Source organism: Oryzias latipes, chromosome 22 (assembly GCF_053564925.1).
Source record: "Oryzias latipes strain Hd-rR chromosome 22, Olatipes_Hd-rR_3.1".
NCBI lineage: Eukaryota > Metazoa > Chordata > Actinopteri > Beloniformes > Adrianichthyidae > Oryzias > Oryzias latipes.
In genome coordinates this window covers 10,703,748-10,728,667 of record NC_136258.1, presented here as the reverse complement: position 1 = coordinate 10,728,667, position 24,920 = coordinate 10,703,748, and the positions used below count along the sequence as shown (strand labels likewise).

At 39.8% G+C, this 24,920-nt stretch overlaps 2 long non-coding RNA genes across 2 annotated transcripts; one reads left to right on the top strand and one right to left on the bottom strand.

Annotated features, from left to right (window-relative positions):
- Window positions 1-1,085: 1,085 nt before the first annotated feature.
- Window positions 1,086-24,851, top strand: LOC110017532 (uncharacterized). Its single transcript, XR_002292959.2, has 5 exons — window positions 1,086-1,677; window positions 17,268-17,379; window positions 19,939-20,647; window positions 22,203-22,377; window positions 24,131-24,851. It is a non-coding gene; the product is annotated as an uncharacterized LOC110017532 (long non-coding RNA).
- LOC144989008 (uncharacterized) lies at window positions 15,110-16,146 on the bottom strand. The gene is made up of 2 exons (XR_013653136.1): window positions 16,057-16,146; window positions 15,110-15,357 (listed from the first exon to the last, which is right to left on the bottom strand). It is a non-coding gene; the product is annotated as an uncharacterized LOC144989008 (long non-coding RNA).
- Window positions 24,852-24,920: the final 69 nt, after the last annotated feature.

Sequence of the window (24,920 nt, the reverse complement as noted above, 5' to 3'; positions counted from 1 at the left end):
GTTGCTGTGTCTCGTCCTTATGGTTGCTACTTTGTTTATACCCCGTAATGCTGTAATACGGTGGCCATTTTGGTCCAGTTGTTTCACTCTGAGCATGGAGCCTGTTCAGACTGAGGAAACTCAAGGTAAAATTGAAGCTTAATCCAATTGAATATGAACCAAGGCCACCTTGAAGGATGGGGGCAGGAGCAGTTCCTGGTCCCGGACATGGTCTGCTTGGGTGTATTCAGACTAAAAATGTGTTCCACACAATTAGGGGAAACTACCTCTGGTTCATTTTAAGAAAACCAAAGTGTCCAGTCTGATTACATCCTTTAAATTAGTTTTTGTGGCTTGATATCCATATTTTTACACAACATTGACAATGAAATTCAAACTTTCCAAAAACATCAATTCTAAGTACTGTATTTGCCGCACAAGAGGGTAAACCCAATGAAAGGGCGCATCTTCACTAAATGGTCAATTTTCAAAATTAGAACTTCACTTTATCCCATGATGTGTCATATATATATATATATATATATATATATATATATATATATATATTATGAACTGTAAGGTGTCATGTTTTCAGGGTGAGGCGAACCCAGGTGCTGAAACCCAGACGGAAGACAGGTAAGTTGCAAGTAAGAATGGATTTATTATTTCCCCAGAGATGGTTATGGTTTTGGCGAGGCGTGGTCCGGAGCAGCAAAGGACTTGTGGCGTGGCTGGAGGTAAGAACGCGGTAGACGTAGGCCGAGAGGTCTTCAGGTTCTTCAAGACTGTTGGGTAGAAGGTCCACACTGACGTCACTCGTGGGTAGAATTCCTGAGGCAGGAAAATAGAGTTAGAGCCAGAACTTAATGCAAGACAATATAACTTAATACAAGACAAAACCAGGCTAGTCACCATAATGGGCAACGAACTGGCGTCGAATGATGGAGCTGGGTCTCCTTTTGAGCATCAGAGGGATGATGAGCTGAGTGACTACAGCTGTGGTGATTAGGAGAGTAGCAGAGCTGGAGGGGGAGGAGTCTGACAGAGGCACCATGACATAAGGCGCATTAACACTAGAAGACAAAAAAGTCAGAGATATCCTTGTCCGTCAGACTTTATCAAGTGCATTCGTTTGTAACATGTTACATATTTTACACAGCATCAATCCATAAATAAGGCAATCTGGATTATAAATCGCACCGTTGTTGTTTTTTTAAATAGCTTTTAAGTGTGTTTCTTGTTAGTGCAGAAACTACTGCATACTTTAATGTAAGTAATATTTCTTCTGTGCTGTCAGATTGCAGAAAAAGACACTTGAGTAATTTTTGTTAAATTCCATTTAAATATATACTTTCACTTGCTTAAGAGCCCAGCTCCTCTTAGCTGATGTATGCTCCTCCATCTCCCCCACTCCCAGGTTTGGTGGAGCCCGCCGTGCACATGCAGCTGTCTTCACCACACAGAATTACTGCTCAACAAAAGCATGCTAATGAAAAGTTCCTCTAGGTTGAAAGTTAGCACTGCTGTGACTGCGTTCTGCTGAACGATGGATAATGCTGTCTGAGTCAACGACCCCCATGTGTGAGTGCGAGTCACTTTAGTTGTAGTTTGTGCTTGTTTTTCCGAGTTCATGAGAGTACTGATTTCAGGATAAAGGATTAATTTCCATCTGAATTACTGGGGAGTGTTTGTGTTGTGGTGAGTTTGTTTTCTTGTTTTTGCCTGTAGTAAAAAATAGAGATGTCTATGACAAGTGCTGGGCGGATGATTCATGAGCTAGATTTCAGTGATGGATGCAGTAGGTAAGCAAAGTTTCAGCGACTTACTCAAGCAAAAAATAATAATGATAAGGTTTTGGTATATTTGAATTTCACCAAGCAGTTGGAGTAAATATGTAAGGCTTTATTAATGTGACGGCGTCTCTTACTGTGCCGCTGTTAACTGTCATGAAGCACAACAAACGCAAACGTCTGTTCTGACAGTTTGTAGATATTCTTGATAAAAGCAGGACAACAGTTTATTTAACAGTCAGAGATTCCAGTGTTTGGTCCAATTCACTTTTATAAAAGGAACAGCTGTTTTCTAATAAGGTCTGGATTGAAGGACAAATTCATTTTCAAACTTTATTCACACTTAAAAAAACCTGAAGTTAAGTTTAAAAAAAGTGCAACAACAAAGTAAAAGAAACAACATTAATGGCCAACATATACATTGCAACTTCAAATCTTTTGTTCCTCAATTATTAAAAAAAATGCATGTGAGATGGTGGAGGTTATACCACCGAATCATTACAGACTACAGACTCTTTTTTTTACATTTTTGGTTGTTGGTGTGCAGTGGGATTTTTGTCAAGGAAAGAGTGTACATACCCAGGTTGAAAGGTTGAAAACACTGCTTTAAAGCATTGACTTTTCATCAAAGCCCCAATGTTTATTTCTCGTCCTAGTCATTTATTTATACCTTGAACAATTTATTGAACTAAACTTTGTTCAAATCACTAATGTTCAACAGAAGAGTACAAGTTAAAACTTTAAATGAACAACAAAATCATTACTTTAAAGGCTTTTAAAAAAATATGCATAGAAAAAACATGATACATGTGCAAAGTTTTGTATTATTGTGTGTTCTTACAGATCAGAGTTACAATGACATGGAGTAACAAGTGAGTGTGTGTTTGTATTGAAGTCAGTTTGAGCAAATGCTAGAAATTACCAGTGGGCCAGAATGCAGCAATAGTGAGTTTTTAAATCAAGGGGTATAAGTGCTGAAATTTCATGCAGCTCCTGCACGCTCCTGGTGCTGCGGCGTATGTGTCTATTGAATCTGCGCACTAAAGCAGCATTAAATGTTTGATTAAAATCTGGGATGGATGTTTATGGTAGCAAATGCGAAAGGAGGCAGAGACTTAAAAGTCATGGTCGTGAGTTTGACCCCCCTGTCAGATATGATGAACAACCCTCCTATACCCCCCTCTGTAATATCCCTCTCTCTTCTTTCCTCCTTTCCTTTTCCGTCCGGTCCAACACAAAAGATTTTGATTAAAATGAATAAAATTTGGCCTCGAATACAAAAGGGGTTTATTCAGACATACCTCTGGTTTGTCAGAAGACTCATAACCACTGTTGTTAAAGTAAAATATGTCCAACACAAGAGGCCTTCAGCTCTCATCTGTTTGTCCAGCTGTTGGACAGGACAAGTTAAAAGAAAAAAAAGAAAAGAAAAAAAGATAAGATGAACAATGCCTCACCTGCCAAAGTGGCTAGTGACATTTTCTTTCTTTAAGCATAGAAAATAAATCAAACAAAATAAATATGAAACGTTACATAAATGTTTTACATTTAGAGTGTTTCTTTTTTGATTGGTGCTTTGTTGTTTTTTTGTTATCTGTAATGTTAAAATTTCCTTTTTAAAATGTTTTACATCTCTGTGAAAATTAGTAAGTCATTTCGAGGCAGAAACAAAAGGTCATGGTGCCTCTGTCAGTCTCCTCCCCCTCCCCTCTCTGCTTGGCTCCTGATGTGACACAGCTGCGACCATTTACCTTATCACCCGCCTGCCTTCTTAAGGAGCTCCAGGACCAGTATTCATCACCAGTTCGTTGCCCCTGATGGTGCATAGTTTGGTCGTCACGTTTTTGCTTATTGTCCCAAGCCCGCACCTAAAATCTTGTTCTTACCTGTCTCAAGGAATCCACAGCCACGACTGGTCGCCTGAGCCTGCATCTATTCTGGAACCCTGCTCTGTCTGCTTCACCCGGTCAAACCACAAGCCTCTGCAGATCCCCCTCTCCACCACGAGCCTCAGCCAAACCTGCTGTTCGTCGGAATCCACGAACGAAGCCACCAGTGGCGCCACAAGCCTACAGGAACCGTTCACCCTTGTCGTGGGACCCCTCGGAGTCTGCTGTCCCTCATACTCCCCTAATTCTGGATCTGAACATTAAATCCATTTTTCTAATCACGCCAGCTCTCACCTGTGTCTCCTTTCGGGTTTCAGCGTCTGGGTCTATATTGTTCTGTACCCATGACACAAAATAAGAACAAGTCGCCGCCTGATCCAACTATGCAAAAAACTGCGACTTAAGCTCCAAAAAATATGGTACTAAGAGACTTAAACTTTTGCCAGCTGTGCTATTGAATGATTTACAGTATAGTCTTAGTCCTTTTTGCATATTGTAAAGCATCATATCCACTGTTTTGCGCTTTGTTAGCTGGGTATGTCTTCCATAGCACTTGCATGGCTTGAATCCTTATTATCAAGCAAGATTGTTTTAATTTATCTCAAATTTATTTTGGTGTTCAACTGGGTTCTGTTCTTGGCTCCTTCTTCTTTATTAAGTAAGTCTCTGCTAGGGAAAACTAGTGCAAAATGTAGAATTTAAAGGAAGATTTAGCATGCTCTATAGACTCTACCTGGAAGAATAATGCAGTTGAGATAACATAATGAGTGAAGCTATGAATCGGTGCAGGAACAACTTAAATTATCTGCTTGAAGACAGTTTGACATCTATTAGGCGCAACGTACTGTATTGGCTGCTTCCTGTAACAGAAACTTTAAGACGGGCCGGTAAAGCTAAGCACCCACTTGGTAACAGGTCAGTCTGAATCTGCGCTGGACAGCAACGCCATCACAAGTGAGATCAAAGATGGGGTTAGGGCAGTGGTGGGAGCTCTCAGTGTCAACTGCTACAGAGTACAGCACATTAAGAATATGGAAAAGATGAAGAGAAAAAACAGAAATATCCATTATAAGGGTGGAGAAAAGGAGAAAATTAAAAGACATAACTAATGTCAGCTTTAATTGACATGGCTGGTGCCATTACAGCCCTTAACTCATCCAAAAGCACAACGCTGGATATACGATAATCTTCTGCTTAATAATCTTTGCTTCTGGCATTCCAAAGAATTTCAATTAGAGGAAATGTTGGATTTTTGTTCTTTCTTTGTAACGGTTATCTCAGTGTCTGTTGTCTCAGTTTGCACCTGTCTTTCAGACGTCCAAAATATCAATGCAAAACAACAACTACAAACCTGTTTGCTGGTATTCATATTTATTAAGGGGAAAAATAATATGCATTGTATTCTGCCTGTTAAACAGATGCAATCTTAGAGTAAATGACGTGCAACTTGTCTCTGCTCCGCTAGTATGAATGCTTTAATTGGCTGGACACACCTGAACCAGGTAATCAGTCATAGTAGTAGGGCTTGGATGTCTGGAAATCATGCAGACACAGCAGCCCTCGAGGCCTGGAGTTGCCCATCTCTGGTTTAATCTATTTTGTTTTATGACTTATTGTTTTAACTCATGTTTATATGTATTTCATGTCAAACAAAATGTGTCCTACAGCCTGATGGTGAAAAGTGCAAATAAAGTGATAAATTGATGGATAGAAAGCTGAAAGACCCAGCCTGAATCATACAACTGGCCATTCTCACAGACATAACCGGTCACTTAAATGTTTGAACCTAAAGCTCCAAGGGAGATGCAAGCTTCCAATGATATGATGTGAACTTTCAGAGCATTTCAAACCAAAATAAGTGATCTATGGATATTTATTTGAATTTGAGTGCAGCAGGCTCAGTGATTTTAATTAACACAAGGACTTTTTTAAATTCATTGAAAATTCCTACCATCTGAGTGTCTCCCTGCTTGCACCAACAATCACACTGCTCTGTTCTCTCAATTGTACCAGAATTGAAAGTGAAGTCACTGAGATCCAAAGTAATGACATTCTGCAACTTAAACAGGTGTTATTCACTTCTGGAATTTGGTTTCTGAAGCAGACTTACCCACTTTGAAGCCCCTAGTGCAGAAAGTGATGTCCTTTTTTGTCAGCACATACAGATGTGAATCTACCTTTTCTACAATGAACACAATCAAGAGAAAACAGAGGAACAGACTGACCAATCCTCACGCAAAATGTCTTACTCCCATTGCTACAACAAACTACAAATAAGACATGAAGAAAGTCAAGGAACTGCATACTAGCTTATGTGCTTCCCTGCACTAAGGTAAATGCAGACACACACTTTTTGGCTGTCTTTTTTAAAGCAGTGTTTACATTACACAAAATTCTTTTAAGCTGGGAATGTTTTCTGGCTTGCCCTTTCTTTTTGGTCTGTCAATATGGTTCTCCATTAAATAATAGTGAGGCCCACCGATTTAGAGATATGGTAGATTAAATGTATGACAGATTATCAATTTATTTGAGTCTTCTAGTCTTCTTTAACAGCAGCGGCTGGCGCTGTAAACAGCCCGACCTATACTTGTGTTGTCTGCATATAAAAAGTATTTGAGTGTATTTGATACCAACAGTATGGGACCTTTTGTGAAAATGTTCCTGTTTTAAAAGGATAAATTGCAAATGTAGGTTAGCGGGTCAACAATGGAATCAATTACCTTTTTTATAACCATCATATTAATTCTGCTACAGTCTGTAGATGTATAGTTTTCGAATTCGTTGACCCTTTTTAGAACTTCTTTTGCTTCCACGCGTCTCAAATAGATCGAGTTAGGATTTCTTTCTATGCAGTGATCGAGTGTTTCTTTTTCTGATATTTTTGAAAAGTTTATGTCGTCGGCTAACTTTGTCCCTATTTTTACAAAATATTCATTAACCTCCTTAGTCATATCCTGAATATTGTTGCACATCTCATTTTTACCAACTAGAGAGTCTGGGTAATTTGTTTTCTCTATGGGTTTCCTGATGACACTGTTCAGTACTTTCCAAATTTCTTAAGTGTTTGAATTGTTTTTTTTCTAATATTTCTGTGTAATAGTCTTTTTTGCATGTTCTCATGATACTGGTTAGTTTGTTTTTATATTTTGTTGTACCGTTGCTCCGCTTCAACAGTTCTGATTTTTAAGAATTGTATGTATAAGCTGTTCTTTTTTTTGCATGAGTTTCTCAGTCCGGTTGTCATCCATGGGATTTTATTATGTTGTTTTCTATTACAGGATTTTGTAATTGGGCAGTTTTTGTCGTATAAAAATGTAAATATTTCATAAGCTGCATTGACATCATTGCTTTCATACAGAGTTTTCCAGGTTTGTGCTTGTAGTTCTGATTTAAATGCATTTATTGATTCCTCTGTTAGTATTTTTCTGTAAACTATTTGCTTTTTCCCTTTTATTTCACTGCAAACGCATTCATAGTTAGCAAGTACTGGTAGGTGGTCACTGATGTCTGTCATTACCAGTCTGCTTTTTATTCTGTTTTCTAGGCAGTTTGTAAAAAAATATTATCTATCAAGGTTGCGCTGTTTGTTGTTATTCTGCTGGGTTTTGCTGATTAGTGGATATAAGCTTAAACTGTACATTGTATGCGTGAAATCTTCTGTCTTGGTGTGATGGTTTGGGTTCAATAAATCTACGTTAAAATCGCCACAAAGAAATGTGACCTTTTTGGAGATATTAGCAAACACGTTTTCAATAGCACTTCTGAAAGTTTCCATGTCTGATGCAAGGGCTTGATACACACAACTGACTATGATGTTACTCTGTTTCTCCATACTAACGACTACAGATATATATTCCATGACATCATCAATACAGCCCGACATCGTCTCCACAACTTTGTGTTTAAGACTGTTGTGTATATAAAGAACCATTCCCCCGCCTTGCTTATTTTTCCTGTTCACGTGGTGAAACTCATCGTTCTCAAGCTGGAAGTGTAAGCCCTTTTCTGCCTTTAGCCAGGTTTCTGATATGGCAATTATTTTGAAGGGTTTGTTAAATTGTTGCTAGTTTTCTTCTATGGTTTGGTGGTTCGTGTATAAGCTTCTGCTGTTGAATTGTATGATTGAGAGTTCGTGATTAGGATTTGTGTTTCTATTGTATTCTTCTGTGTACTAACTGCAGTGGTTATTCACAAAGTCAAAGAAATTGGTATCTGGGTTAATGTCTAAGTCCATAGTTGTGTATTATTTTTTTATTCTTGTTAGAGGACTGTACTTTTGCCGTTTTCCATCCAAATTGATCCAGTTCTTCCATTTCTCTGATTGCGTTGACTTTTGCCTGTTGAGGTGGGCCGTTTAGTTTAATGAAAACTTTGTGGTTTGTTGTCCATGTCCATTGTATTCTTTTTTTCTTTTCTGAGAAACCGTGTTTTCCGTGCGATGTCAGCGTTTTTCTTGGTTAAATGTTCATTCATGTAAACATTTGTTCCTTTTAGTTTTCTTCCTTGCTTTATGTGCTCTGGTTTATTTTTTCAATGCAAAAGTAGCATGAACCAACAGCCATGAATGGAGGAATCAGTCCCTTTTCTGTCCACAAATCAATCCCAATAGACATCTTTTGAGCAGCAGCCAACCTCCACCGGAATGTTTGTTTAAGATCTTCTGCCGTCCTGCTGCCACTGTCTAATTGTCAGAAACCGTACAAAAGCAGCCCAGCCACTCAACGAGAGCTGTTGATATGGGCCGGGGGCCAGGCAATAACCAGATAATAATGTGGAGATGCCGTGGACCTATGGGCTTATGTTCCCTCTGATGTTTCACGTGACTTTGCATACACACAAGCAACCTGAGCACACGGAGGACCACTGTGAGCAACACACCCACACTCATGGGTACTGTGGCTCCAGGGCTCTCCTTTTCTCCTTTTTTTACTGAGGTCTTCACATAAATTGGATGTGCACAGCTCATGTGATATTTGCATCTGAATAAGAAGAATGGACTTGTTTGAGCAATTTGAGATTGTAACCTTGTTTTTGAAAAAAAATTTAAAATCATGTATGAAAGTAGTGTCATTTTCTAGTGGACTGAGAATGTGCGAGCAGAGCGCGATTTCGCAATAGCGCAGGGAACATTGCCCCAGGCTACCGGGCGGCTGGTGGTCGGTGGCACATAAGATGGACGGCCGCCGTCCGAAGACAGTTACACATCATCTAGTCAGAGTTGTTGCCCTGTCCGGCTGCCACTGCCCTGTGGCCGACCAGCTGTAGCCTGATTTCGTAATGGCGTCCTCTACAGTCATAACCACACCAATTGTTCTTTTTTCAAATTGGGCGGTCGAAGCTAATCTTGAAGATTCTGCCGATGTCTCCCCATCATGCGATTGTATTTGTGACTGTAGCATTAATCAACTTAATTGATGAATCAATTTATACCAAAAATCAAATTAGATGAAATCAGGATGTAGACATGGAGACTTTGAAAAATATAACTAACGTGATGATGCTTTGCTGTAAATTAGGGGGTTATTCTCTTCACATCATATCAATTTTTTGGTCCATCTGCGTTAACACAGTAACTATACCGGTATAGATATAGATACACATGGCCTGACAGCCTTATTTCCAGATGTCTGTTAAAACAAGACCAAGACAAGAAAAATGCAGTCAAACCCCCACCAGGTTACTAATGCCAAAGATAAGTATCTAATCACTAATGTTCAACAGAAGAGTAAAAGTCAGTCAGATGATTGTTTATAATGTATGCAATTATTTGTGTCATTGAGACAAATGAAAACCATCAAAGTTTCATTGGAAATTTTAAAGATATTAGATGCATACAGTATGCATATTCCAAAAAGACTATCTAAATCTTGTGGATTGAAAAAGAAAAAAAAGTCTATTATGTATAAATGCTTAAAAATATATATTTTACTTTACATTAAAAAGACATCACGTTTTAACTTTCACCTAACTTTCACCTAATGGCAAACTGTGTTCATTTACTGATGAGTATGTGGATTGTTAATCATTTTTAGTCCCTTTTCTTGTGTCTGTGGCTTGTGAAAGACCAAGCACATGCTTTTCCTCCCTCATACTTTTTCTTTTCTCTCTGCCTGGCTGTGATACTGCTAATATTAAAATCTATGACCCGTTCAATGTTTAGCTTTACGAGCTTACCCCCTCAAATGGAGGATTTATCATTCGAAGTGACAGAAACAGCAATGCTATGGCCATGCCTAACAATGTTTAAGACTTGCACATGAAGAAAATGGAAATGTACACATTTAGTGGGGGAAAAAATACCAGGATGCGTTGATGAGAAATTTAAACTCGGTGAAAGAAACAAACAAGTTGACAAAAAGGGGACAGACACAAAGTAAGAGATGCTGTGATGGCTTAGACAACTGATGGGAGAAAAACTGAGAGAAGATAAAGCTGGGGGCAGAGTAAAAAGTGAGTGGGAGGATCATAGCTGAGCTGAAGACAAAGCTCAGCTCTTAAATATCAGGAGACAGTGTTCAGTGAATAAAAGGCTCTTTGTGGACAGGCAAAGTGATTTAGTGGATTATCCCTCTACAAAGGTCAGCGCAGGTTTTGGACTACAGCAACCACAACAGAATGCAACAGCAGATGAAAACAAGGTCCTGTAAGATAAGCAGATAAAATAACTTTATCATTGAAACAACCAAGAGGGCAAAAACACACATATGCCTTCATATAGCGCCTGGTTGGCTCAGTTGGTTGGGTGTTGGACTGGCACATGGAAACCAGGGGCCACAATGAGTTTCATCCGGTGAGGGTGCTTGGCAAGATCCTTTATGCCACTGCCTAGTTCTGGGCTCACACTGCATCCAGTCCAGCTGCGGTGCAGCCGCCAGAGTCTATACATAACCGGAAATGTGTGAGAGGCATTCACACGGCATCCAGTCCAGTCTGGACTTTCCGGCGCACTGAATCTGTTTGGTTGGCTTTAAATTTTGGCCGAACACCAGAGCAAACCAGAGCCTTTTTCGTGAAGTTGGGGCAAATGAAAAGACCAACTGGAAATCATGCAACCGAGTGTAAAGTGTACTTTTTTCAAAATAAAACCTATTTTCTGCTATACTCGCTACGTTTTCACCGTGGCGTAAATATAACGTCAATTCCACTGACACGGTGTCACAAATTCTGTGGTGGAGCGTTATTTAACACCATGGACGACGAGAGGCTGATTACAGATGTCCTGAACCACCTGATCCTTTTTGATACTGCACATCCTATATAAGGATAACTCCAAAAAGGACAGAGCCTGGGCTGTAGCAGGACTGCAGCCATCTGTAGCCAATGTGAGTTATCTCCTGTAGCTATGACCGCTCCGGAGCTGGACCCAGTGTGAGCCCAAGGTAACTCTGTAGTAACAAGCGGGCCCAAGTTTGCAGGTCCCTAGCCTGGAAAAAAAAGGAAGGGCATACAGTGTAAATAATCTCTGCCAGAAACCACCTTGGCTGATTAGCTGTGGTGAAGAACAACATGTACCTGTATAAAACACCGTATTTTTCTACAATTTTGTCTGAATGGAAAATTAATCACTGCCTTCTTTAAACCAAAAATTTATAATAAAAAAAACAAGAAGCTTTTCACACAATGCTCTTGGATAAATAAATATGCCTGGTATTAATGCAGACAAACTAGTCACCACCCGATACAACATTCCCGTGTGTCAAAGTGTCCTAGGGCAAGACACTGAACCCCACTTTGCCGCTGGTGAAAGGTTGGCGCCAGTGTGTGAATGGGTCTGTGACTGTAAAGAGCTTTGGGCCTTTGAAGAAGGTATAAAGGGCTTTATAAGTATACGCCATTTACAATTTAATTGAGACAATAATAAAAAAAATATTTTTCCTGTCTCAGGTTAATGCACAAACTGGGCCTTAGACAGACAGAAGTAACGTTTAAAATGGCCGTTACCCAGGCGCAGCTCTTGCTGCAGGAGTGAAGTTCGCTGGGAGAGACTCTGAAGGATCTGATGAACCCAGACACGAAAAAACGTTGGCGGCCGCTCCGTGGCCAGGCCGTCCAGGAGTAAATTTGTGCTAATTGTTCTCAGGTCAACCTGATTCATTTTGTCACGAGAGGAAAGCGAGAGACATTCTCTTTAAAAGAGAGGTGGCAGACGTGAATTTGCTGCGTGTGATTACACCTGCACACACATACAGGAATGAGACTTTCAGACTTACCCAGATGGTGTATCTTTTTTTTTCATTTTCTTTTCTCAGAAGGGCTGGGCGCACAAAACCATGTTTTTTCTTTTTTTTTTCTTTCATTGACACACCTTTGAAGAATCCATTCGCATGCCAGAGCCCCCTGCCTTGGTCCCATGCACCCATATGTGTCAACCCCCATAAAGATGCTACAGCTTTTTGGGTTGGCCTGTGGCGGGTCGTAGACGCAGCTGAATCTTAAAGGGAGCGCAGGTGTCTTGCAGTTATCTTGAGGCACGGACGACCACTTTAAGGGACATCATGAAAATGGAATGTACTATTGTGTAGTGTGTGTATTGTGAAATATTTGTGGAGACACACTTATTTATTTATTTATTTTTTACTTGTCCTGTCCAACAGCTGGGCAGACAGATGAGAGCTGAGGGCCTCTTGTGTTGGACATATTTTACTTTAACAAGAGGGGTTATTAATCTTCAGACAAACCAAAGGTATGTCTGAATAAACCCCTTTTGTAATTGAGGCCAAACTTTATTAATTTCAATCATGTTTGAAAATCTTTGGTGTTGGACTGGATGGAAAAGGAAAGGAGGGAAGAAGAGAGAGGGATGTTAGAGAGGGGGGGGGGCATACTTATGCCTTTAAACCAACTAGTGTGAAATCTTTCATTCATTCAGTCATGCAAACTATTAGTGCAAAGGTGAGCTAACACCTGTGCTCAGGTGAGTGTTTATGTTCTTCTAAAATGGACGGTGGAATGTGAAAAGAAAGAGGAGGAGCGCCCAGCCACCCCCACACCCAGACCCCCACCGCAGGAGCAACGGCAGCCGGAACCCCCCCAACGCCACACGGCAGCAGGCAGGGGACAACCGTCCCCCGGGCGACCAAATCCGCCACCCAGGCCAGGACCAGCAGGACCGCCGCGAGTCCCCCAGAGCCAGAGAGCAGGGAAGCACGGGGCAAAGAGAGCGGCGCCCCAGCCCAACCAGGAGAGCAGCCCCCCGCCGCGCCGGAAGAGCCCAACGCAGGGCCCCACCTGAGAAGGGCCCCTACAATCCCAGACGAGCACCCCATCACCACCCAGGAGTTCCGGGCATCCCCCCCGCCCCAATGCCAGGTACGAGCCAGGACCCCCCAAGGGAGACCCGCTCCGCGCTCCAGGCAGCCACCCACCCGGCCCACGGTTGGTCCAGGGAGGAGCAAGGCAGGGGCCAGCCACCCCCACCTCGGAGGGGAGCACCCCGGGGAAAAAGGGGGGCCCACAAGGGGTGTTGTAAACATGGCCCGACCAGGCTCGGCCACTGTTGGAAGTTTGGCGGGGCCCAGCGCCCAGGGGAAAGGACCAGAACCCACCCCCAGGGACACGGACCCCCCCCCCAGAGCGGAGAGAGCACCGCCGGGCCCAGGAGACCGGCACCCAGGGGACACGGTAGAGACACACTTATGACGTACGGGGATGCTGTTATACAGTATCTTCACCCAGCACTAGTAATAAGGTGTGAGTACTGGCTCCTCAATGACCACAAACAAATGCATGGGATGTGCAGGTGATCCTTAGGTGCCCGTAGGATGCCCACACAAACTACACTCTGTCTACTCTTTCTAAATTCTAACAGCCAGGGTTTTTAAAAGGCGCAGGGAAGGAGCAGGCACTTATCACTTGAACAGCACTAATGGACTCCTTGCCCAGTTTGCAGAATTTAAGAGAGTTAAAAAAAAAGGTATACAGTTCAAAAATACAGTAGTTGCAAAAAACTTTACTTTCATGTTGGTTTGCCATTAATTTATGAAATGTTTTAAATAGGGTTTTGCTAAACCTCAGGAATGTCATAAGACTTGATTAATGCTGCAACAAATTTTCTTCCCTCGCATAAGTGAAGCAGAAGGTATTTCTGATTTGTTTAAAAATGAAAAGACCTTAGAGACATTTTTGACATTTAACAGAAATTCCCATTTCCTTTTCATGTGGTTTCAAACAAGCATTCCACTCACCAGTTATTTGACTTGCGGCTGAGCTGTCTTAACTTCACAAACAATCTTTATAAAATGTGACAATGAGCTAACTGCTGTGGATTCTGACATTTACAATCAGTGACTCATACTGTCTGTTTTCTTTTTTTTCTTATACAAACATACATTAAACATTAAAAATGCAAATACAATTAAGCTTTGGGGTAAATTCTGCAGTTATACTAACTACCTCCTAATATTAGACATGTATGATAATCTTGATGTTGGGGAAATGCTCCAACACTGTTCTGTTAAGAGGAAATTACGTGTTCTGGTGCATTAAGCATCCCCGGAGATGTTTGAAAAGGAGAGTAAATAGAGAAAATCCCAGAGCAGACTGAGGTTACCCTCAGGTTCTGCCAGGCAGCATGCTATCAGCAACTAAAATCAAAGACAATTCAGCAGACTTTGATTTACCTGGAAAAGGTTGTTTTACTTTTTCCACAGAGCAAAGGCCCTGCTTTGATTCCACTGAATTCTGCTGTGGAGAAATGTGGAAGATCACTGATGTGACCTAATCTTCAAAAGATGCCTGATAATCTTTACCTCTACAGTTCCCTTTACAATGCTTAGGATGGTGGCCACACAATGTGCTGACATAAGAACCCATATTAGATTACTAGGGAGTCAAGTAATAGCTCTGTAGTTTATCTGAGACGTGGTCATAATGAGGATTAGCTCATTTGATTGAGGATAAGACAAAGACCTGAATTAAAACAGATGTAACACAAAAAAAAAAATTCCAACGGGAAATAGTGTTTTTTTTTTAGATTAGGAATAGTTTTTGAATAATTTCTCTTTAACTGGCTGCTCAGCCAAACAAGGCACATTTAGAAAGCACATACAAGCATTGATTTGAATTTTTTTAATTAATTTTGTCTTGGTTGGGTAGCTTAAGGGTTAGGAAGACAATGAGAACGAAAATACTAGAAAAGGATTACCAATAAAAACAGTGCATTTGGAAAAGAAAAAAAACACAAAACCTTGGTAGAGTTCAATCTTACTGATTGAATTATCAAGAACTACGTTATTACAGAATTATGTTATTTTATAACATAAAAATGACCAAGTGCCACCACAGCAGACAACACACATGCAGCAAAAAAACGATTATGCCATCATTACAGTCCAATGTATGGAAACAGTTTGCAATTTTACTAAGACATGTGACCATATTTAGCCGGTTATGTCATGATGTGCTCGGACATGAACAGACCCAAACGCTGGAACCCAGAAAGAGAAGCACGGGTCTTGGTCAAAAGAGATTTAATTGCAAAGAGTTCGTGGTGACTTCACTGGAGATAAGTCAAGACGTGGATGAGCAGGTAAGTCTTTGTTTTTGAGCGATGGATGTGGAAGTCGTAGCTTGGTTGTCTGTGTAGTGGTTTAGGCTGGAATCTTGGCTGGGCTGGAGTAGTGGCTTGGCAGGAGTTGAGGCTTGGCAGGAGTCGTGGTTTGGTAAAGCAAAGAACCCAGGTCAGCAGTAGTGTAAGGATCCTGTAGGCAGATCAAAAACTTGGATGAATAACTGGATACATTAGTGTGATACTTTTGTCATAGAAAATACAACGATAGACCAGGTACTGCACCGTTGAGGGCAACGAACTGGCGATGAAATCTGGAAGGCGGCCACCTTAAATACCGGAGCAGGTGATGAAGTAATAGCTGACAGCTGGGTTCAAAGGAGAGAATGGAGGGGGGGGAGGAGAGGACTCCCTGGGATACCATGACAAGTTAACTAGAATCTCACAAGACTCCAGTTTAGAGCTAATGTTAAGGGCCAAAGTTTTGTCTCAGAGGAAGTGCAAAATGATGACAGGCGACACCATCAAAGTTCATAGCATAAATCCACCAAATTAACAGTTGGAGGTGTAGGTGTATATGCCTCCTTCCGCCCAGTCCAATATTGCCAAGTTGTCAGCTTAAGTAGACCTGAAATCAAGGCCGAACAGCATCCATCCTCGGTAGAACCTGGCCAGTTCCCTGTTACATTTTCACGTAGCGCTTTTCACCGCCCTGCCGCACCTCATGAATGCAGCGACAGCTCATTCATGAGGTGCTCCGTTGACAAAACCCACTGCACACGTCCCTTTATAAAGCCCAAGTCCAGCAATAATCACAAAGAATCTCGGTTTAATGGCCAACAAACAAAAGGCGCTGCGGAGCAGGATGACAAAACCAAAAACAAAAACTCACTGTGGCGTGGCGTGGCATGAAACAAGGAACATGGCATGAAGCCGTGAACACCGAGACAAAGGCTAATGGATCAGCACAGGAGGAAGGCAGAGACAAGACTTATATACAGACAGGGCAGACAAGACACAGGTGAACACGATCAGGGCAGATGGGGACCAAAGGAAGTAAAACTCAAGAAACATGACAAGACAGGAAACCTTTCAAAATAAAACAGGAAACAGAACCAAACAAGACAGAACAAGAACTAAAACGAAAAACAAGACACAACAAACTCGAACCATGACAGAAAAAAGACTATGGACTGAACTTTATGAAGCTAAAATTATTTTTGTATTAACCTTTGTTTTCATTAATTTTGTTTGTTTGTTTGTTTGTACACATATTTACTTTATACTTCATGATCCTACAAGAGATCCAAGGAATCTGGAAAACTTAACCTGCACTGTTCTGTCCCAGGAATTTATCTCTGTGTCATATTGGTTGAATTTTTGGCTGAAGATGTATGGATGAATTTTAAGTCAGTGAATTGGATCAAATCAGATCATTCAAAATGAACCAATATCAACTATGCATCGTGTCAGCAACCACAGAGTATGATATGATATGAATCGTACACATTAGACAACTAATACAAACTGATAAAGCCTTGCTTTCAATTAGTATTTTTGACCTATAGCATACAATGTTTGCTTCTAACTTATTGTAAATGTAAAGGGCAATAATCAGAAATTTCACATTTTTAAGCAATGTCTTTTGCTTTTGGGTTACATGCTAACAGTTGGAGATCCCGGGCACAGATATAAAAGCTGAAGTGGTAGCACATCACCTCAGATCCTGTGTCACTGAGGTGATGTACAACCACATCAGCATCAGGAAAGAAGAAAAAAAACAAAGAGGCCGGTAGAAAGTGACATAATCCAGCCCTAAAAAAGCAGTATATGGCCTCAAAAATGATTAAAGTAATTCAATAGAATGATGTGAACCACTTTTGAATAAGTTTAAAGAGCATGAGTTCTATATAGTGGTCTTGACTCACAGCAAAAAAGGCCCCCGGTTCAAGTCCCGGCTGGGGGACCTGAAACAGAAAACCGTTGAGCTTCCTCCCATCAGCCAAAAACATGCTTCACAGGTTAACTGGTTATTCTAAATTGTCCCTACGTGACAATGTGAGTATACTGTATATGAGTGTGTGATTTGTGTCCCTGTGACAGAACGGCGACCTATCCAGGATGTCCTGCCTTCGCCCATGAGTGGCTGGGACAGGCTTCGGCAGCCCCCTGACCTTGCATGGGACAAACAGGAAGACATTTTTGGCTTGGATGGGTGAAGGGTTGATAAACAATTTGGTAAACAAATGCTTTTTTGAAATATGTTTACTATGAATTTTACCCGTTTGCCGTTAGATGTGAACTGTGTGTTTAAGTTATTTTTTTACATTAACATTTTACTAAAAATATACCACATTTTCCACACTATAGGGGAGACAAAACAGGAAAAATAGCATATTTACAACGCCGGGAACTCCCAAACTTGTTTGCAACATGTAAAAACACAGACTGATACCACTAGAGCAAACGTGATTATGCTAACTTGTTCATAACATGTAAAAAAAAAAAAAAAAAAAAAAAAATCTGACACCTACACGTTAGCTGTGTTTTCACAGTAACCCCCAACCAAATATTTTGACAAAGTGTCGTGTATGTCTTAAAATTGCTTTGACATCAGTAAGTATACAACCTGAATTAATTAATACTTAAGGCACCACAGATTGAAAGGGGCACAATTATTTTTGAAAGAATTAAAAGCTTTATTGTGCTGAGAATATGGTTGTTCTTATAAGAGCCATTAGAGTCTATCTGTGTCATTCTATGCACATATTTTGCTTTTTTAAACCAAGTTTGGTGTGCAAATAAATTATAAAAAAGTATTAAACTGAGAAAGAGAATGTCCCTTGATGCTTTTGGCCATAATTGTCTCATATGTGTGGATCCATTTCTGCAGCTCTGTTACCACCCACAGTTGTACAGTTCATTTGCAGAAAAATATGTGGTATCATATTCTGTCTGTGCAGCACAGTCACTTTAAGGACAAATAAGGTGTCTTTAACTGCAATATGTTCAGTGCAGATGTAGATCAACAAGTGTACAAGTGTAAGAGGGGAGCATTTGTTTCCTGACACGAATTTATCACTGATAAGGTGAAGCTATAGGCAAAAAAGGAAAACGCACACAGACAAAAACACACAGTGTAAAATGAGTCTATTATACTGGCAATGATAACTTTACTCTAAGCTCTTGGCTTCTGTCCGGGGCCAAGGAACTGTTATTATTGTGTGGGAGATAATAATAGCACACACAAACACACACACACAAATGAAGAGTGGGGAAATGTTGAGGTTTGCAAGATTCAAGCTGCAGTAATAGAATCGCAAAACAAGAAACATCCATGTCTGTTTATTGAGATGGATAAATAGTGCTACACCTGAGTGGTCACCATACTAGTCTGAGAGCTAAAGAGGGTAAATGATAAAACTGAAACTAGGTGGTTCACAAATATAAACTACATTCTGATGATTTCAACTACCGTATTTTTCAGAGTAAAAGTATGTGATTTTTTTGCATAGCTTGGCCAGGAGTGCGACTTATATTCAGGAGTTCCTTTTAAGTGATTTAAAAAAAACAAAAAAGCAATGGCTTTTAGATTCATTTTTCCCACTAACAACCAATTGCACTTGCCGTCTGTTTCCCATGAATAACCGCTAGAAAGAACTTTAGGTGTGTGTATCAGTATTTCATACTGTAGAGCTTCTGCAGAAGAAGAAGAGGTAGTGGAGAGAAATTTGAATCCATGAATCACATTTGGTGCTTGGCAGAGTTGTTCCAAAGCATTGCACTTTTCTCTCAAAAGTACGAGTTATGCTCCAGTGCAACTTTTATGTGATTTTTTCCTTCTTTATTATGAATTTTTTGGCTGCTGCAATCTATACTCTGAAGCGATTTATATAGTCTGAAAAATATAGTAGGTACATCTTATAAATTTTTGGAAATATGAAGTGACAAGAAACAGACAAGGTAATTGGAATTTTGCTTTAACCCTTGTGCTATCTTAGATGACCCCACCCTTACATTGACGTGTTCTTCCTACCATGACAAAGGTGGATAAAGGTGGAAAGATTTCATGTAATCCATGGACACCAGTGAAGATCACAAATCATTGAAGAAAAAAGGTTCAGCGCACTGTCTAGTGGGTCTAGATGACCCAATTCCCAATGTTAAAGTGCCTAGGATAGCACAAGGGTTACATCACTTGGAACCAACAAATTTTTCATGAATCCATGCAAAGATTTTGGCAGAAATGTTAGTAGGCTTTACATCCACAATATATGATGGTTTGATGATTTTTGTTTTCAGTTTGTCACAGGTAAGATTCCTTACATTCCTAACATCATTGACTGTTAGATACTCTTCAGAACAAATTGAGAGATGATATGTATTGCTAGGCTTCATACACAAGAGGGGCCCTTTGACCATCCGAAATAAAAATTGGTTCATTCCATAGCCACATATACACTGGACAGGTAATCTCTAACAATTAGAAATAGCATTTTGAACAGCTAAAAGTGCTGTTTGCTTCAAAAATGTTGTTTTGCTTTTCCTCAACTAACTTGAAGTTGTTGTGGCTTTCATATTTTCACTGTAGGATATGGTTGTGATAATACATTCTGCATGAGACTAATTGTGCAGTGAGAAGGCTTATTATCTGGAAGAGGTTCTGAAGAATTTTTTAAACTGTGCCAGACAGACGACCATTCTCTCTTCTGCATGAGTGTTTTGCTTTTCATTGACAAGATGATCTTCTTCCTCTTTCGGCTTCTCCCAACAGGGGTTGCCACAGCGAACAAGTTGCATAGTAAACTTGGCAATGTTTTACGCCGGATGCCCTTCCTGACGCAACCTTCTCAAACCGGGCTTTGGACCGGCACAGAGGTAGAGAAGGGAACAGGGAGCAGCCCGGAGTCGGACCCTGGTTTCACGGACGGAAGGCGCCGCAAACCAGCACGAGCTAAACCGGCTCCCTCATTGACAAGATGATCCCTTTCAAATTCAAAACAATTTTATTTTGAAAATGTTTTGTCTAGAAATTATCAATGCCTCGCAGAGTTCAAATAAAAATTCATTGTAATGGCAGTGTTGGAGGTAACGGACTACAAAGTAACACATTACTGTAATTTAATTACTTTTTTCAGTAACAGAGGGAAGTAATGAATTACATTTCAGATTTCAGAGATTAAATTGCAATTATTGGACTATAGAAACCCTTGTTATTTTATTTCTAAGGTACATGTTGTGTCCCGGAACAAAAACATTTTCTCTCAGTCTAATGAAAAAAAACGGAGATTAATTTAAAAAAAAGAGTAACTGGTATTGGTAACGCGCATGCAAGCAAAGCAGAATTGGGAACGGTCAAAGTCCAGACATGCCCTCATTGCTGCAACCACATTGCTTAAATTCAGTTCCAATGAGAGAAGGAGATGCAACAAGGATTATTTTTATCTCAAGAGTTTCAGACTCATATCCCCAAGGAGCAGCAGGTGAGCAGCATAGCATAGAGCTACCCCATCACAAATGAAATAGTCCTAACAGCCGCTCTTTGGTGTGAACGACACGAGCCAGCTCATATGTATTTTTTCAACCTGTTGTTATTGTCAAAAGTAAATATGAGTTTGCACCATTGACTGTAAAGGAGTGACTTATATGTGATTTAAAAAAAAATATGTAATGGCTTTTAGATTCAATTTTTCCCATTTACAACCGATTGTGCTTCAGCGATTGTTGAGTTTGCACTGCTGACTGTAAATGATTTACAGTCAATGGTTTGCACTGAGCAGAAGAGGGACAGTTTGCTAAACTCACAGCGGCAGATAAATCACGCATGAGGGATAAACTGGTGCAACGAGAAGTTGTTTCACTTTAAATTTGTTTAAAAGGGCAAAGCTGAAAATATATAAAGTAAAAAGTTGAATTATAAATATTTGATTTTTATATCTTTTTTTTACATTTTATCTGGAGAGAATAAATAAAAGCATATCCATGTTACAGATAAAATGGTAAAAGCTGCATTGGTAAAGCCATTATTAAAGAAAACCAATTAATAACTAGATAATGCAGTCTGGCTTTAGAACAAACCACAGTATTGAGACAGTGAATGTCTTCCTGTCTCCTTCATACTCAGTTCATGTGATGCTGCTCCGCATGTTGTTACACCCCCCCTTCCCCAGCGTCCTCAGCGCAAACACATGTGAATTAACCAATCACATGCTGCCTGAAGAGAAAAAGATAGGCTGAAAGACAGTTTACGGGGGGAAAAAAGAGCTCAGCTCCCAGAAAGGTGCCGGCATTTGTCGTTCACTCCAAATAGCCGCTTCATTCCCCACCATGGAGGAGAAATTAATATTTGTGGAATTATATAGTCTTTCATTTATGGAAATAGAGCATGTGAAAGAAAAAGCCTTGAGCAAGATTTACGAGATTTGTTCCGCTGCAACATTTTGCTTCACGACTTTTTGCAACTGTAGGTGGTGGACATGCGCTAATAAACACAAAGATGAGAAAAAGAATCACCCCACTGCATATGCTAATTGTGCATTCCAGAATGCACTTTTGGCATGTTCTCGTTGTTTCCACATCATCCAAGTCTAGCTTCCCTGATTTGGAGAAGTGGTCACACCTCTGTGCCTTTCTTTAAATCCTCTTCACTGAAGCCAGACGAGTTTCCATTTTGCTCAGTTGGGAACAATAATCAGAGACGGGGAAAGGGGAGCAATAGCGTGAGATGGAAAGGTATAGAAAATTAGATGACTTGTTTGAGATTCAGGTCAGACTGTGGAAAACATTTTCTTAGATATCAGTTACGTTTCCAGGCTTGCCCCGGGCTCAGATGTAGAAATAAAAACCTGTGCTCCTTACTGCAGAGTCTGTACTTGGCTGGGGTTGGTCTAAGCTTAATGAAATGTATTCATTCAAATATAAACATTTCTACCCAGTGTTTCTGTATAATTGTTCATCTTCTTGTAACTAATTTTAATCATAGACTATGATATAAGTGGCAAAGCATTCAGCCATGATTTAGTGTTTGCATTTTGCCAGGAATGACTAGTATTCATGAAGTGAGTCAATCCGATGAGTGGGAGGAGAATAATATGAGCCTGATACCGATGGAAGTTGTCAGACTACAAGAGAACCACCTGCTTAGTAAAACTGGGACACCAATGGAGCTGAGAGAGATGTGCATGCAAGACGCAGGATGAAGAGAAACAGCAAGGTAATCATCAGAACACAAGCCCTGAGGCCCTGCAAACAAAGAACCAGTTGAATATAGGAGATTTTCCTGTTAGGATGTGTCACTCATTTGCAAGGACATTAAAAATGTATTCTTATTCCTAAGATCTTATGCTTGCAGCAAATAAGTATTGCTCAGCATAAGCTTCAGAATAAATCTCACAGAAGCTACCAGAAAATCAATACCTGCTTTGAAGACAGAATATTGACAAGAGTTTTACAAAGTGTTCAGTGGACCAAAATAACTACAACTAAGATGGAATTTCTATTTTTGCATACTTAAAGAACTGAAACACATCACTTAACATGGAGTGACTAAAGGACTGGATCATTGTTAGAAATAAAAAGAAAACTTTTTTTTTTCTTAGAATAAAAGTAAAAGAAGTTGTAGGCACTCTCGCCTCACAGCGAGAAAGCCTTGGTTTGATTTCTGGCTGGGTCCTTTCTGTGTGGAGTGTGCATGTTCTCCATGTGCATATGGTTTTTGCACTCTGGCTTCTTCCCACAGTCCGAAATCATGCTTCATATATTAATTGGCGATTCAAAACTTCCAATGCAGTTTAGGACAAGTTGCAACAAACTAGCAACTTGTTCAGCGTACACTCCGACTTTGCCCAACAGTGGTTGGCTCCAGCAGTCCCATGACCCTAAAAAGAGATTCAGCAGCAAAGGTTCTTGAAACAATTAACATTCAACACCTGATTTGTTACCATTTGTTTTACAATTCCCTAGAAAGCAAAGTTTAAAAAATATTGGTCAAACTACAAATACTAGCTGTTTCGGATACAAAAAAAAGAAAAGACTTTGTGCAACTAGAAGATAAACAGTAGCACATGTACTCTCTATATACATTTTCTTAAAATGTACTTGTTTTTAGCAAGATATCCATTTAAACAGACACAGTGCAAGTTTTCTTAAGCCTTTCAGAGTAAACTAAATCCATATATGTGATATGGTGGCCCTGAAGTGCAAATCATTAACAAATCACTCTATGCAAAAACATTTGAATTATGACAATGAAATTAAGAAAGCGAAACAAATACTACAAAATACAACATTACATTTTAGAAATCAGAACAAATTTCCAGAAACAAAAAATAAAAAAACTTTTCAGAAAAGAAAAGAAAACATAAAAAAATCACATTTCAAAAAGCAAAGAAAAAAAAAATATTAAAAAAATAATAATAATTCGGGAAAGCAAAATGAAATATTGGAGAATGGAAAAACAAGAACAAACCGGAAGAGGTAGGTACATTACGACATAGACGGACATCGCTGATTGGATTATGTTTGAGTTTTGACTGACTGTCAATGGTTTTGACGAGGAGGGAAAAGCAGACGGATCATCGAGGATGAGGACTTGCAGGCAAGTGTCAGAAGTAAAAAAGAAAATGCCTAAGAACACATAAAACCAGTCTAACAGACTAATACATGATGTTAGTCTGTCTAACTGGGTCTTTTAAATGTAACTTGGTTGGTTTAGTATTTCTCAAATAATATAGCACATCAAATGAGTGTTGGTGAAAATGTAGGATTTTTTACATCTCTTTTTTTAATCCTGTCCTTATTTCATTTTTAACTCAGTTACATGGATTCAATTCAAATTGAGTATAAAAATGTAGAAGATGTGTACTACTTTCTACTGTCCGTTGTCATACAGTGGTAGGTTACTAGTGTGCTTTTTATTTTCTTTTAGTCTGGTCATCCAAACATAATTTTCCTGTTCTTCCTTTTAGGACCAAAGACTGTTCAGACTTTCCCTACTGCAACCTTCTGCACCGTCCAAGAATATCGAAAAAGGAAAAATGAAGAGAGGCTAAAGTTTTTCTAAAGGGAAAATGGATTTGAAGAAAACTGTGAAACAAACAGTATATGTAAGTTGGCTGTGGCATCAACTGTTCATAATAAACTGCCTAGCTGTGTGATGACATCCTCTCATTATTTCTGATGTGTGTGGTATGAAGAATGGTTGTCATTTCAGTACACAGACTGAAAAAATCAGTAAAAATAAAATTAGGTCTCATTTTATCACAGCTCAATCAAACTACGTCAGAAAATGGATGAAAGGAGACTGGATTGTAGTCTAACGTAACCCTTGTGCTATCCTAGGCACTTTAACGTTGGGAGTTGGGTCATCTAGACCAGTGTTTTTCAACCTTTTCTGAGCCACGGCACACTTTAACCTTAAAAAAAATCCTGCGGCACACCAGCATCCAAAAATTTAAAAAAAAAGGAGAAACTCATAGTCTGTATTGATCTACAGTCCCTCCGCAATCTCACATGCATTTTTGAGATAATTGTTGCAGAAAAAGCTGGAAACTTCAGCTGTTTTTTTCTAAAAGATGCAATAAAAGATAAGTTAGAAGATTTAAAAACAGTTTGATGTGTGTTCGTTGGTTTCAAGACATTTAACAACAGATCTCCGTATGCGCTGTCACTCTCACAACCCAATGCATCATGGGAGATGTAGTGCATAAAACAGCTGGAGATTGCTTTTCGGAGCTTCATTGTTTTGTTCTCTTGTTC